Source organism: Mesocricetus auratus, unplaced genomic scaffold, assembly GCF_017639785.1.
Source record: "Mesocricetus auratus isolate SY011 unplaced genomic scaffold, BCM_Maur_2.0 Super-Scaffold_100013, whole genome shotgun sequence".
Taxonomy (NCBI): domain Eukaryota; kingdom Metazoa; phylum Chordata; class Mammalia; order Rodentia; family Cricetidae; genus Mesocricetus; species Mesocricetus auratus.
The window spans coordinates 45,804,585-45,819,308 of NW_024429196.1; the positions used below are offsets into that span (position 1 = coordinate 45,804,585).

The following is a 14,724-nucleotide window of genomic DNA, read 5'->3' on the forward strand; positions in this document are numbered from 1 at the left end:
TCTATTCAACTTGGCCGGTTAGCTCAGTTGGTTAGAGCGTGGTGCTAATAACGCCAAGGTCGCGGGTTCGATCCCCGTACGGGCCAGACGGGAAAGTTTTATTTTTCATAATCGGAAGCGAATGTGCTGCAAACAAAAAATAACCACGAAGCAGGAACTATTCTACTCTGTGTAGCGATCTTTATTGACCGAAGTTCCCTACTGTGTTTTGTTTCTGTGGTTTTAGCGTCCTGAAAGCACAGGTGGAGGCAGTCGAGTTCTAGCAGGAATCCATTCTGGAAGCAGAGGGCAACAACGGAAAACCTGAGCCTTTCTTTCTACCACCAGCATTCATTCTCCTCATCCTCACACAGCTGGAGCCTACAGGTTGCTGTCCTTGTTCCCCTGTCTTGAGGCCTCCGAGTTGGTACTCAATTCCCAGACCCTGCTGAAAGACCCCCAGATTGGGGAGACCCTCACTCAAGTCTCGGGATAAGACCATGCCCCAATGATTCAAGAGAGACCGTTCTTGCTGCAAGCACAGGAGGTTTATTCGGGCAACCAGTACACTGGGGACCAGCTCATGACCCTCGAAGGGGCAGAGGAGTTCGATCCCTAGTAGCTGCCGTTGAGGGTTTTTAAAAGGGAAAAACTGAATCGGGGAGTTAGGCAAACATCATAAAGGATGTTAAGTTAAATGATAGCTTATGTCTTAACAGGAAGGTTATCTCAAGCAAGCATTCTTTAGCAATTGTACAGTTAAACATTGAGCAGGGATGTGGTGAGCTAGTTCCTGGATAAGGGAGGGTTATCTTTTAGGTTTATCTTGAGGTCTCTGGTTCTCAGGAGAGAGCAGAAGGGCAAGTCACTCTGTGATGGGCTGGCTAGTTAGTCACTAGGGGCCTAAAAATGTTGAGTTGAGATCTCTCACTGCTAGTTAGAGTGAGTCTTCCACTGATGGGCCAAGCAAGACTTGCCTGCTACTTCATTCTTCCAGGAAAAAACAACAACAAAAACAAACAAACAAACAAAAAAACCAGTTCAAGATATCATTTCAGATTCTGGAACAAAGAAAGTTTATCCGGGATCTGGACGGCCCACAGGGAATGTCCCGGATTAGGTAGTCCACGCAATACATACAGGTCCCAGAGGGTACACTGAGAATGTCCATTCGCTGCGGCAGAGGTGTCCTTGATGGGTTCAATGGTTGTTTTTAAGACTTGGAATGTCAGGAGGAGCAATCCCAGTTAGAATTTCTGGCAGAAGGCAGGGCAGAGTGTAAGCATTCCACACTATCTTCTGAAGGTAGAGACAAAAAGTGTTACTGTAGGGGAAACTCCAAGGTGTAAAACACATGGGGTGGGGGAGGGGGAGGAGGACGAGCGTGGTTACTCCAGAGACACCTCCGAGAATGTTGTAGATGATGGAGAGTTTTTGATAGAACCAGGGCAGGTGGCTCAAATGGTCAGAGCAATGTCATTCTCTCGGTTTTTCACAGAGCTTAGAAATGGGAAACTGAGAGTAGTGGGGAGGAAGCTACGCCCCACTCCGGGCAAGTGGAGGTTTGTCCACCCGATGGTGCAGGTGGCTGTGCAGGGCGGTGCAAAGCTGTCTTCCTGGGAGGCCCAGAAGAACCCTGGCAAAAGACTCCAGAGAACTTAAAGCAAAGAGCAGGATCTGGTTTAAGGGCAAAGCACTATACCTGGTTGGTTGCTCAGATAGAGGCCGTGACTCAAGTATTTGTTAGGTGCTGAGAACACTGGGTACTCAAGGGAGCCCGGAAGTTCATATTGTGAGTATGAGAGCAACGGTTAGGGTGAACTAATCCAATGTGCACTTTCTAAGAAAGAGACTGGAGGTCTAAAAGAAGAACTGGAGAATGTGGGCATCGATCCCACTACCTCTCGCATGCTAAGCGAGCGCTCTACCATTTGAGCTAATTCCCCGACTACTGCGGTTTGTCTTTTCTTTTTTCTTTCTTTTGTGTCCAGTCAATCCTCACAGAGTTACTTGCTGCATCTATGGCCCAGGAAAGCATGGCAGTCAAGTAAAAAATGGCAGAGGCAAGACTCTTTTGTCTCAAGAGCTGAAAACTGTAGGGAGTAAGCTGAGAATCTGAAAACAGAAAAATGACAAGAAAGAAATCCCTGTTTCCGCCCGGTTTCGAACCGGGGACCTCTCGCGTGTTAGGCGAGCGTGATAACCACTACACTACGGAAACCCTCGATGGTACCAGCTTTCTTAGTTTCAAGGCAATATATTCGAAATTTGCTGAGTAGATGGTTCGATGGTGGTATTGGGTGAATATGCTTGTAACATGGGCTCGCTAAATCAAAGTAACTAAGGGCCGGGCGTTGGTGGCGCACGCCTTTAATCCCAGCACTCGGGAGGCAGAGGCAGGCGGCTGTCCACTTCATCCCCAGTCCTTGGTGACGCTGCTCTACTCTTCTAGTGCCAGATGAACGCTCAGATTCCACAGTGTAAGTGAAGTCCTGTGGAATCTGTCCCTCGGGGGCTGGTTCAACTCAACACAATGTCCTCAGCTTCTTTGGTTTCGAGTGACAAAATCGCTTCATAATATTAATGCTCCCGTGAATAATCCTTCAGGTAATTATCCTTTTGTATATATGAAGGGGTTAGCATCTCAGAAGACAGGGACCCTTTCCTATGAACAAGCAAATTTCTGAGAAATCGATTCCACTGCAGTGGCCACGTGACCAATAGGGGGATGGCTCTGTGGCTCTGTTTTCAATTGCTATCGGGATTGTCATTGCTAGAGTATCTAAATTTGAATCTCAGCACCCACAAGGCACCTCATCAGCATTTTAAACTGCAGTATTGGGGCATCTGCCGCCCTCTTTTGGATACATGGGGCACTACATGCAAATATCCATACACCCAACAAATAATTACACTCCTGCCTGTGGATTCGATTCCATCAGCCTACCGTTTGGGTCAGCCAATGACACACAGAAGCCCGTTTTCCTAGGGACTCCCAGTGGTCACACTGGGGTGAAACACAGAATCACCTACTCCCTACTCCATCCTTTGCCTCTTGGGGGGGATCCAGTGTGCCCTTAGCTCCTTTCCACTGCCCTCTGAGCTTTTCCTCATACATAGCCCATGGCCCTAACATTGTGTCACCTGCCCACCTGCAGAAGCCCTCTCCACTAGGAAACACACAGCTACCACACTTGTCTGGGACCCAGAGTGTTCAACAACAACCAAAGAACAGAATACCCACTCAACAGGGACCAGATCAGATATCTACCCCAAGAAACACCACAACTGTCATAACTCCATTGTCTCCATGGACAGGCAGGACATGTTTCCTGGAGAAGCCAGTAACCCTATTGCAATAGGCTTTAGAAGTGCAGTAAAGCTGCAGCATATGATCAGAACTTCAAAATAGCACTTATGAATATGTTAAGGACCTTGAAAAGGATCTGAGCAAATGCCTTACCAAACACTGTGGAAACACAAACAGTTGAATTAGCACGACAGTTTGAATGAAAATGGCTCCTAAAAGCACTAGGACATGTGGCCTCGTTGGAGCAGATGTGGTCTTACTGGAGGAAGAGCACTGCTGGGGGTGGGCTTGGAGCTTTCAGAAGCTCAGTCCAGGCACAGTGGCTCATTCTCTGCTCCTGCAGCCTGTGGATCTAGAAGCAGATCTCTCAGCTCCTTCCCTAGCACATGTGTGCCTGTGTGCTGCCACGCCCCCTGCCCTGCTGATAATGCACTGGACCTCTGGAACTGTGAGCAAGCCCCGATTAAGAGTTGCCGTGGTCACGGTGTCTCTCACAGCAAAAGAATCCACAAGACAGTAAAATGAGGTAAATATTTCGAGAAATGAAAGTGGAAATAGAGTCACTAAAGAAAACCCCAACTGAACTAAAACGAGAAATAAAAAAACTTAAGATTTCAAACAAAAACTTAGAGGTAAACCTCATCAACAGATTACAAGATATTCAAGAGAAAAATTTGAAGATATGGTAGATTAAAAAGATAGGTCAAAGAAAATGCTAAATCTAAAAAAAAGAAAAAAGAAAGAAAGATCTAGTCACAAAACATCCAGGAAATCTGATCAAAGGCACAGAAAATATTTTTTATTTATTCTTCTCTCTCATATTACATCCCAAGTGTAGTTTCCCCTCCCCCCTCTCCTCCCAGTCACCATCCGCCAACCACCCTCCCCACCAGATCCTCTCCTCCTCTGTTTCCATTCAGAAAAGGACAGGCCTCCCAAGAAATCAACCAAACATGTCTTATCATGTTGCAATAAGATTAGGTATCTCCCCTCATATTAAAGTCAAATGAGGCAACCCAATAGGAGGAGCACAGTCCCACAAGCAGGCAAAAGAGTCAGAGACAGCCCTGTTCTCACTGTTAGGAGTCCCACAAGAGCACCAATGTATACAATTACAGCATACATGGGGAGGACCTAGGTCAGACTCATACAGGGTCCCTGACATCTCTGTGAGTCCCTATGAGGCCTGGTTAGTTGAGTCTGTAGGCCATTTCCTTTTGATGTCATTGACTCCTACAAGCCTTCATCTCCATCTTCCAGAGGTTCCCGGAGCTCCAAATAATGTCTGGGATCACCACATTTGCGCCCAACAGTTGCTGAATAAACCATCTCTGATGGTGATTATACTAGGCTCCAGTCTATGAGTATACTAGAATATCCTTAGAAATAGTTTAATTGACACACCACCCCCTTTGTGTTTGGTTCTATCCCAAGTCTCTCAACTATTCCTGCTCTGGTCCCTAGCCCTCCATGCAGTCTGTGGTGTGGGCTTCCTCTCGTGAAACACATCTCAAGCTGGGCAGTCATTGGCTGGCCTCTCCCACAAGTTCTCCACCACCTTTACCCAGCATATCTCGCAGACAGGACAAATTGAAGGTTGTGTCCCAATTCCTCTACTAGAATGCTCGTCTGGTTACAGAAGATAGCCTGTTTAGGCTCAGTAAATCCTCACTACTAAGAGTTTTCACTAGGGTCACCCTCAAGGAGTCTTGGAAGTTCCCATTGCACTAGGTTTCTATCTCACTCTGGAATGCATCACAGTTGGAGTCATCCCCAACACACTGCTCTTTTCCTCGACACTAACCCCCCCTGTTCATTCCTGTCACCCCCTGAAAATCTCCCCTTCCTAGGTGATCCATGCATACCCACTCTGAGTCCACTTTGTTGCTTAGATTCTCTGAATCTATGTATTACATCATGATTATCTTTTACTTTACAGTTAATATCCCCTAATAAGTGATTACATACCATGTTTGTCCTACATAAAATATTTTTAAGAAATCAAAAAAAAATTCCCTAATACAAAGATGATTCCAAATATAAGAAACATACAAAACACCAAATGGAGAGGACCTGAAAAGGAAGTTCCCATAATACATAATAATGAAAACACTAAATATACAGAACAAAGAAACAATATTAAAAATTGCAAGGGAAATAAATCAGTCTTAAAAAAGTGATAGGGGATGCCCTTCTGTATGCTGTGAATATATCTTTCTCATATTGTTTGATCAGTAAAGCTGTTTTGAGGAATGGAGAGGCAGGATTTATCCTGGCAGCAAATCCAAACAGGGATAGAGAAAGACAGTGGCAGAGTCAGAGAGGTGCCATGTAGCTGCTGAGGAAGCAAGAGAACCGGGTATCACCAATAATCCAAGATCATGAGGAGATACACAGATAAATAGAAATGTATTAACAATTAAGAGAGAGGTCGGCAATAAGGAGCCTGAGCAAATAGGCCAAATAGTTTATAATGATTAATATATATGCCTCTGTGTGTTTATTTGGGACTGAAAGACTAAGTACTCACTACTGAATGAAAAATGTGCAAAATAAATTAAATCCTTTTAAAGTTGAATGTAGCGGGGCATTGGTGGTGCACACCTTTAATCCCAGCACTCCGGAGGCAGAGGCAGGTGGATCTCTGTGAGTTCGACGCCAGCCTGGTCTACAAAGCGAGTTCTAGGACAGCCTCCAAGACAATACAGAGAAACCCTGTCTCGAAAAAACCAAAAAACAATACAGCACACCCACACTTATTGGACACAAGGAAGGCAGTTCTAAGAGGCAGGCAACTTCATAGCGCTAAATGACAACAGTAAAAGCCTGGAGAGATCTCATAATTGTAACTTAACACAAGTGCTGTTCTAACAGCTCTAGAGAATGGCAAGAAGGAACAGCACTCAACAGAGTAGATGGAAAGAAATAATGAACCTCCAGGATGAAATCAATGGAATAGAAACAAACAAACATATAAACAGAGTTCAAAGAATCAACAAAATGAGTTGACAGTCTTTAGCCAAATTAAATAACATACAATGAGAATATCCATTATAGCAAAAGTAAGAGGTAAAAGGGGACATTATAGCCAATACTGAGAAAATTCAAAGAATTCTAAGGACATACATCATATGTGTTTAATATATTTCACCAAATTGGAATCTTACAGGAAATGGATGAATTTCTTGATGTGTACAACCTATTAAAGTTAAGTCAAGATCAATGTAGACATACCCCTAATCTCTAGAAAAAATAAAAGTCCCCTATCAAACAAAACAAAAGAAAACCAGGGTCAGATATTCTATCAGACCTTCAAAAAAGAACGAACAACAACATTCCGTAGATTATTCTACAAATAGTAACTAAAGGAACATTTTCTGATTCCTTTTCTAAAGCTACTCCTCCCTGATAAGAAAACCACACAAAGACCCAACAAAAATTATAGACCTATATTACTTATGGAAATAGATACAAAAATTCTCAATAAAATACTTGCTTAGAGAATCCAAGAACATATCAAAAAGCTTTTTTACCATGATGCAGACAGAGGTAGATGGTTCAATATATGTAAATCAATAAACATTATCCACCCATAAACAGACTGAAATACAAGAAACAACTCCATCTCATTATATGTACAAAGGGTGTTTGACAATATCCAAAAACACTTCACGATAAAAGTCCTGGAAAGACTGCCTCAATATAATAAGACGGGGATACGCTCTATTGAAAATCTGAGATCTTCAAAGAACTGTAGAAAAAAAAAAAAGAAAAAAAAAACATGAATATACATAAGGTCATGTTCCCGCCCGGTTTCGAACCAGGGACCTCTCGCGTGTGAAGAAGGCATGACAACCACTACACTACAGAAACACGCTTTGGTGATAGTGCTGTAACTTTACAATCGAAGACAGACATTCCATTCTTGTTAAACGGTCCTTTAGAAGTTAGAGACTCACATGAACAGAGAGAACTGCAAAGAATGCAACCAAGCTAAAGATAAAAGGCCTAGTGCAGAGGCGACATGGCCCAGAGGTGGCTTGAGAGGCACGCCAAGGGCAGAGCGCTCAAGGGAGGGAGAAGGGCGGGAGTAGGAAATCCCGCGTGCGTGGAGACGCAGCGTGCATCGCAGAGGAATCACGGGTATGCAAAACACACGGAGTGAAGGAGCCTGATCATCCCGAGACACGTGGAGGAGAGTGTTGTTGACGCTGGAGCGCTTTTGAGAGAACCCGGACAGGTGACGGAAAAAGTCCCAGCAACGTGTTAAGGAAAGAGTTTCACCTTTATTTTATTTATTCATTTATTTATTGAGCAGAGCTTAGAAATGGAAAATTGAGAGTAGCAGAGAGGATCCCAGTCAGGCCGAGTTTATCCACGCGACGCTGTCGGTGGCAGTGCAGGGCTTTGGGCAGCTCCAGTGTGTTTGTTGTAGAACTGCCCTCCACCAATGGTTGAATGGGCAAATTATCGAGGAAAACAAAGATTCCAGAGGGACCGGCAGAGAATTTATGGGACAGCGTGGTTTAAGGGGAAATCCTAAAGTTGGTGGCACAGAAGACATTCTGACTCAGTGTCTGGCGAGTCAAAGTATAGTGACGCTTAAAAACATCTGTTAAGTGCACAGAACAAATAGAATCTTCCAAGTGATTATTATGTGCTCAAGGAATGGGTGCACTGAAGTTTATAGAGGAAAGCCTGCTCGATGTGGTGGTGGAGTTGAGTACATTTCCAATGATGTGGTAGTTTTGTCTGGTAGAAAGGTAACATAATAAATGGAGGATGTGGGCATCGATCCCACTACCTCTCGCATGCTAAGCGAGCGCTCTACCATTTGAGCTAATCCCCCATTGGTATTCACTTTTTCCTTTCCTTGTTATTTGTGTGTGTTTGTGTGTGTGTGTGTGTGTGTGTGTGTGTGTGTGTGTGTGTGTGTGTGTGTGTGGGTATGTGTGTGCGTGCGCGCGCGCGCCCGCGCATTGGATCAACTTGTCCTCACAAACTTACCTGGTGTATCTAAGTCCCAGAAAAGCACAACAGTCAAAGCAAAAAAACAAAAACAAAAACAAAAACAACAACAACAAAAAAGACAAAGAGCCGAGAATCTTGTATCCTAATATCCTAATTGCTACAAAATGTAGGAAGTGGACTGAGTTGAAAGTATGAAAACGTGGAAAACAAAAACAAATAAACAAGTAACAAACAAACCCTGCTTCTGCCCGGTTTCAAACCGAGGACTTCTGGCTAGTGTTAGGCTAGAGTGATAACCACTACGTGACGGAAACCCCTATTAGCCCCAGAGTTTCCTACTTTCAAAACATACATTCAAAACTTGCTTAGTAAATGGTTCGATGGTAGTGTTAACATGGGCTAGTTAAATCAAAGTAACTAAGATAGCTGATCTCTTCCATCCTTTGGTGACCCGACTCTATTCTGCTGCAGCCAGTGGAACACTCAGACTCCATACTTTAAGTGAGGCCTGTGAAATTTGTCCCTCAGTGGCCGGTTAACTTCATTCCAGTTGCAAATGACAGAGCTGCTTTATGAAAGGCTGAGTAGCTTCCGTTTCATGTGTATCTGCTGTATTTTCAGCTGTCCACTGATGGACAGTAGCTTGATTCCCTATCTTGGTTGTTGGGAATAACCCTGCCGAGAATGAGGAACCAGTTTCTCAGAAGACAAGGCTCATCACCATGGACAGAGCAATTGTGAGTCCATGACTCTATTGCTAAATTTCTCAGGGAATTTGCATGCTGGTGCCTTTAATGGCTGTGATGATGTACATCCATCAATACTGAGCGAGCATCCTCTCTTCTCCACACCTCCAACACCAGCTCTTTCCTGTTTCTGATAGGATAGGGGTGACATATACCTCACAGGGCTCTGATACTCCTGAGCTGGGCACATTTTCATGGATCAGTTTGTCATTTGTCTCCTTTGAAAAATGCCTGTTCTTATCCTATGCTCTGTTTTGTCAGACTCTTTGTTTTCTAGCTATGGTGCTGGGTGTGTATTGGGCAGCAAACCCTCATGAGATGTGCGATTGCCCTTGCTTTCTCCCACTGTGTAGGCAGCCTGAAGCTCTGCTGGCTGTTTTCTTCTCTGTGCAGAAGAAGTTTGTTTCAGGGTAGGAAGCTTGTGGCTTCTATCTTTACTTTGGTAGCCTGTGCTTTTAAAATTCGTCCAATATCACAGCCAGACTACTTCCATGGTGCTTTCCCTGATACCTTCCCCTGTTAGTTTTATGGTTTCAAGACTTATATTTATGTATTTGCACCTGGTGTGTGATATGCACTGCATGCAGATATCCAGTTATCCCAATACTGTGTACTGGAGAGAGCATTCTTTCTCCTTTTGGTTTTGTTATTCCTTGGAGATGGTTCCACCCTATACCTGAAGCTGACCTAGCACTCACTATATAGGTTAAACTTGTTCAAACCTCCTGTCAATCTTCTATCCTCAGACTCCCAAGACCTGGGATTGTAAGTGTGAACTAGTCCCTCCCCCAACCAGGTCTTAACAACCTTTTGAAGAATGGACTGACTATACATTCACAGATTTATTTCTGGGTTCTCTATCGGTTTCATTGGTCTACATATATTTTTAATGTCTGTTCCATATTGTTTGGGTCACTAGAACTTTGTAGAGTCAGATAGTATGATGAATCTACTTTTTTTTTTTTTTGGTTTTTTTTTCGAGACAGGGTTTCTCTGTATTGTTTCGAAGGCTGTCCTGGAACTCGCTCTGTAGACCAGGCTGGCCTCGAACTCACAGAGATCCTCCTGCCTCTGCCTCCCGAGTGCTGGGATTAAAGGCGTGTGCCACCACTGCCCGGCGATGAATCTACTTTTGTTTGTTTTTGTTTTTGCTGAAACTGCTATCATTTTTTCCACTTTCATAGCATTTTAAATGTTTTATAGCTTTCAGCCTGCTGGATAAATGTATCATTTTTATTTGTAGCTACTATAATTGGAATTTTTGAGACCCTCTCAGGCATCTTGTTGCTAGTGTTTAGAAATGCTGCTGGTCTTTGTGCTGATGTAAAGCTTACCTTAATTTCTCTGTTCCACTGTCTTTGGATTCCTCAGTCCCTGCCTGAGGTTTCCATTCTGCTACCCAGAATGCATTTGAGCTTTGTAAGTGAACACTTTGCTTGCTAGACTCCTTTGTCTCTCTAAATTCTTTTATTGAAGAGACCAAGAAAAGAGGCTGGCCTCCCTCATCAACCCCTCTTTCCAGCAGCCAGATCTGCTTTCCCGGAAGTGGCTGAGGCAGGAGAACCTGAAGTTTGAAGTCAGCCAGATTTTCTGAGTGAGACCTTGTCCAAAAATAAAGGAAAATAAACAGGTACATACAACTATGAAATAAACATTAAAGATCTTAATTGGGTCTGGTGTGGAGGCACATGACTTTCATCTCCACACTGGGATAACAGGGCACACTGAGAAGAGGGGGTGGGGGAGTGAGGGGTGGATCTCTGTGAGTTTTCGGTCAGCCTGGTCTACAAGGTGAAGTCCTGGTCAGCCAGAGCTGCATAGTGTAATCATGCCTCAAAAATATATTTAAGAAAAGAAAAAAAGGCTGGGCATTAGTGGCACATACCTTTTATCCCATCACTTGGGAGGCAGAGGCAGGCAGATCTCTGTGAGTTAGAGTCCAGCCTGATCTACAGAGCAAGTTCCAGGACAGGCTCCAAAACAATACAGAGAAACCATGTCTCAAAAAAAAAAAAAAAAAAAAAAAAAAAAAGTCTTTATTGGGTCTATTTCCAGTTTGAGAGTGGAGCACAAGTTATTCTATAAAGCAAATGAGGTTACTGACATACAAAACTTGGGCATATTCAAGGCCATTCTGGTCTATGTAGCCAGCTCCAGGATGGTCATGGGGATATATCATGTATCTCTACAAACAAAAGAATAAGTGAAATTACAATGTAAGATTAAAAGCAGAATGCCTGTCCCATCCTAAGTAAGCTTTTAACTTGAATGCAACAACTTCCCCTGCCATTTGATAGAGAAATGTCTAAGCTTTTCCTTCTGAATCTGAAAGTTCTAATGTGGATCTTCACTGTGAATTTGGTTTTTATGTGTGCACACACTTTACTTCACAGAAGAAAATGAATCTAGTCAATATAAATACCCTGAAACACTCTTCCACAAATAGAAGGCTTGAGGATAAATCCTGAGGTCAGTTCACATCTAGGAGAATCAATATTGTCCTCTCTTGCAAAACTAAATGCAGGTAGACTGCGAATGGTTGGGGGTGGAGCAGAGGGCTGCACATAGTGCAGGTGAGGCCGGGAAGGGGAGGCGTCAGGAGCACAGGGCTGGGCGAATTGAGATACTTTTCCTTTTCACATTTGTTAGACATGGTTGTCTTCAGTCAGTGTGAGGTCACAAAGCATTAATTCTGAAAAACTAAGCTTTGGTCCTCAAGAAAAAAAAAAACATCGTTTGGCTAATATGACCAACCAGGATTTCCCCGCTCATGCAGGGACAGACTCACCCTTTTTCTTGTAAAACACAACCCTGCAGAAACACCCATTCTTGTTCTCTTACTTGTCTTGCTTACTTGCTGCTGTCTTTGCAGCCCCGACCACTCTCGGGTTAATAAATCCCCTTTGTGCTGAGAATTTGGTCTGGGCAAATCCTGTGTGGACTGCCACGGGGCCCACCTCCCTTACATTCATGATCCTCTCAAGGTGTAGATCCCTCCCTGAGGACAAATCCAGAGTCCTCCCAACCGTGGGAGCACAGAGGGCAGACATGGTGCATGCATACAGTAGAGTAGGGTTCAGGACCCACAGAGCCTTGGTGGGGAGACCAAGGAAAACCACAGCTCATCCTGCCAGGGACTCACACCTCAGCCGCACTCCCTGGGCCCAAACACAATCACCATTGCCCACTTGGGGCAGGTAGCTCCTCTCCCTCAAGGAAGATTACTTACAGCTGTTGGGTAGTATTCCTGTCTGACCAGGTGCATCCCACCTGCCTTACTAAAGCCTCTCTCTACTGGTTATGAGGCCAAGATAGTTGGTTTCAATGTGAACTGCAGTTGTTTATCAAAGAAAATTGGGCATGGTGAGCTGCTGTTTTTGTGTCCATTCTCGGAGGGGATTTAAACACAGAGCCAAAAGTCCTTAGATGGACATTCTCCTTGCAAAGTGGGGTGGTGTAGGAGATGCTGCTGGTGACCGGTGACAGGTTCTCATCTTTTCTTGGGAAACCTTTTGCCCCTCCTCTCACACCTCAGCGTGTGGTGACCTAAAGAAAGTTATAACAGAGATTTTTGAGGAATGTTTCAGAAAGATGCTTTCTGAAGATTTTCTTGACCTGGGTGGATTATACTGGTCAGATCCAATGCCCCAACTCACTGTCAAAAGGGAACATTTTAAACCAGGATCGTTTTCATGGTAGGCATTGCGTGCTCTCAACTGGTCACATCCAGGCCATAACAAGAATTTTTTTGTCCATAGCCAGGGCCTCTGTCTATTATGTCCCACCAGCCTAGGTCATTCTTTGAGCTTCAACCAACATTCTTGGAAGTTTCTGGGAACCGATTCGTACAGGATTCCTGCTCTTTCTCAATGATCCCCACACTTAATGTTGACTTCTACTGACATTCCTGACATGAGTCCACCCCACCTCCTACTTCTCAGCTTAGCAGATGTAAACAGTTTTTTTGTTTTTATTCTTTTACACCTATTTGTTAGGGGGCAGGGGAAGGGAGAGTGGCAGTGTTCCCGTGCTGAAATCTGGACAAATGCAGAAGTTGGTTCTGTTCTTCTCCCATGTGGGTCCCAAGGATCAAATTCAGGTAGTCAGGCTTGGTGGCAAGTACTTTTACCTGCTGAGTTCTCTCACTGGTCCTAGGTCACTGCTCTTGAAGTGGCACTTTCTGTAAGATTTAAATTCCTTCTCACTGGGAGGGAGGAACCTGGAACTAGCTTATTGGGAGATTTTAGGGGTCTGGTTTCCAAACAGGAACCCAGGAGTCTGAAACTGGTAGGAACAACCTACCTGTTATCTCGGCACTTTGAGGTGGAGTAAGATTGAGAACTCAAGACCATCCTGGTCTACCTAGGCAGGCCCAAACCATTGAGGACTAAGTAATGAGGTCCTATCTTTAAGTAAGGAAATAACAGAAAAACACCTCAATCTGACTGAATTAATTTCCATTTGGTTGGGTTCCTGCCTGTCCTTGTGGGGGACTGCAAATGTCTCATCTGTGATGTTCCTCACACTGCTTGCTCAACTGCCCCCCTCTTCCTGGTCCCCTCCTTAGAGCAGGATCCTCGTGTCTACAGTATCTGCTCCTAGATTAACATCTGCTGGCATGAGGGAAGACCTGAAGCAACAATGTCAGCATCAGGAAAAAGGTTGTCTCACTGTCCAGGTAGCTTGCAGGCATCTGATCGTATGCTATCCCAAGGCAGGTGTTTGAGAAACAGCGGAGACTACACACTACACTGATGTTTCCATTTCTCAAGTAAGAGTTTGTTCTTTTGCCTGTCCCTCTGCCTGACAAATTCCACTTTGTCTTTCCTTTTTAAGTGGCTTTGGGAGTAGAGTTGGTGCTGGGCAATTTACAATTAAGTATAAAGTTATTGACTGTCAAGCAGGGCTGGTCTCCAGTCCTAAAAGGAAGGCCAGAACATCCAGAATATACTGCTGACCCTTGGCACACAGACTGTCACTGACTTGAACTTTTCATCAGGTAGGTAGGTGATCAGAGGAATTGGGACACAAGGCTTCCAGTACTGAGTTATGAGATAGCTAGCCTAGGAGCTCTCAGCAGCAAACGTCTTAAACAAAGTGGATATAGCATCACAGCCCACACACCTGGAGACAGAAATGACAGAGGGTACTTCATTGTCTCATGATGGCATTGGAATCTCTGCCCCTCTTGAGGACCTGGGTTCCCACCATTCACAGATGTCTGCACCAGTGGATCTAATACCCCCTGTATCAGAAATACAGACTTAGTGTCTCATGATGTCATTGAATCTGCTGCCGTTCCCAACATGAGCCTCACACTCTTGTGTTAGTTCCTTTAAGCCTCACAGCTCCTGACAAAGTCCAGAGGAAAAGCAACAGACCTCTCACTTGCACTTGTGGACAACAACTATTGCTGAGTGCATTTCCCTCCTATTGGTGTGTAGATCTGATAATAAACCTCATCCAACTACTACCAAGGGGAAACCCTAGGATTAACTAATCAAATAACATATTTGTAGTTGCCCATGAGTCTGCCCCTCCAAAGCTAGGACAGGGAGAATTGGAACAAAAATCACTTTTTTGCTGGAATGGAGGAATGGGCAGTTTGTGGTAATTGGTGATGATACAGTCAAGCATTGGAGCAATGCACTTATCACATCATATCCCCATATCAAAACTAGGGTGCTAATCCTTGATGGTGGAGAGATGGCTCCCCAG

The 14,724-nt window shown here is 44.2% G+C and overlaps 4 non-coding genes across 4 annotated transcripts; 1 reads left to right on the forward strand and 3 right to left on the reverse strand.

Moving 5' to 3' along the window:
• The first annotated feature begins 12 nt into the window (after positions 1-12).
• Positions 13-86, forward strand: Trnai-aau. The gene has a single exon. It is a non-coding gene; the product is annotated as a tRNA-Ile (tRNA).
• A 1,766-nt stretch (positions 87-1,852) lies between these two features.
• Positions 1,853-1,925, reverse strand: Trnaa-agc. Its single transcript has one exon. It is a non-coding gene; the product is annotated as a tRNA-Ala (tRNA).
• A 202-nt stretch (positions 1,926-2,127) lies between these two features.
• Trnav-aac lies at positions 2,128-2,200 on the reverse strand. Its single transcript has one exon. It is a non-coding gene; the product is annotated as a tRNA-Val (tRNA).
• Positions 2,201-8,065: 5,865 nt separating this feature from the next.
• Trnaa-agc lies at positions 8,066-8,138 on the reverse strand. The gene has a single exon. It is a non-coding gene; the product is annotated as a tRNA-Ala (tRNA).
• Positions 8,139-14,724: the final 6,586 nt, after the last annotated feature.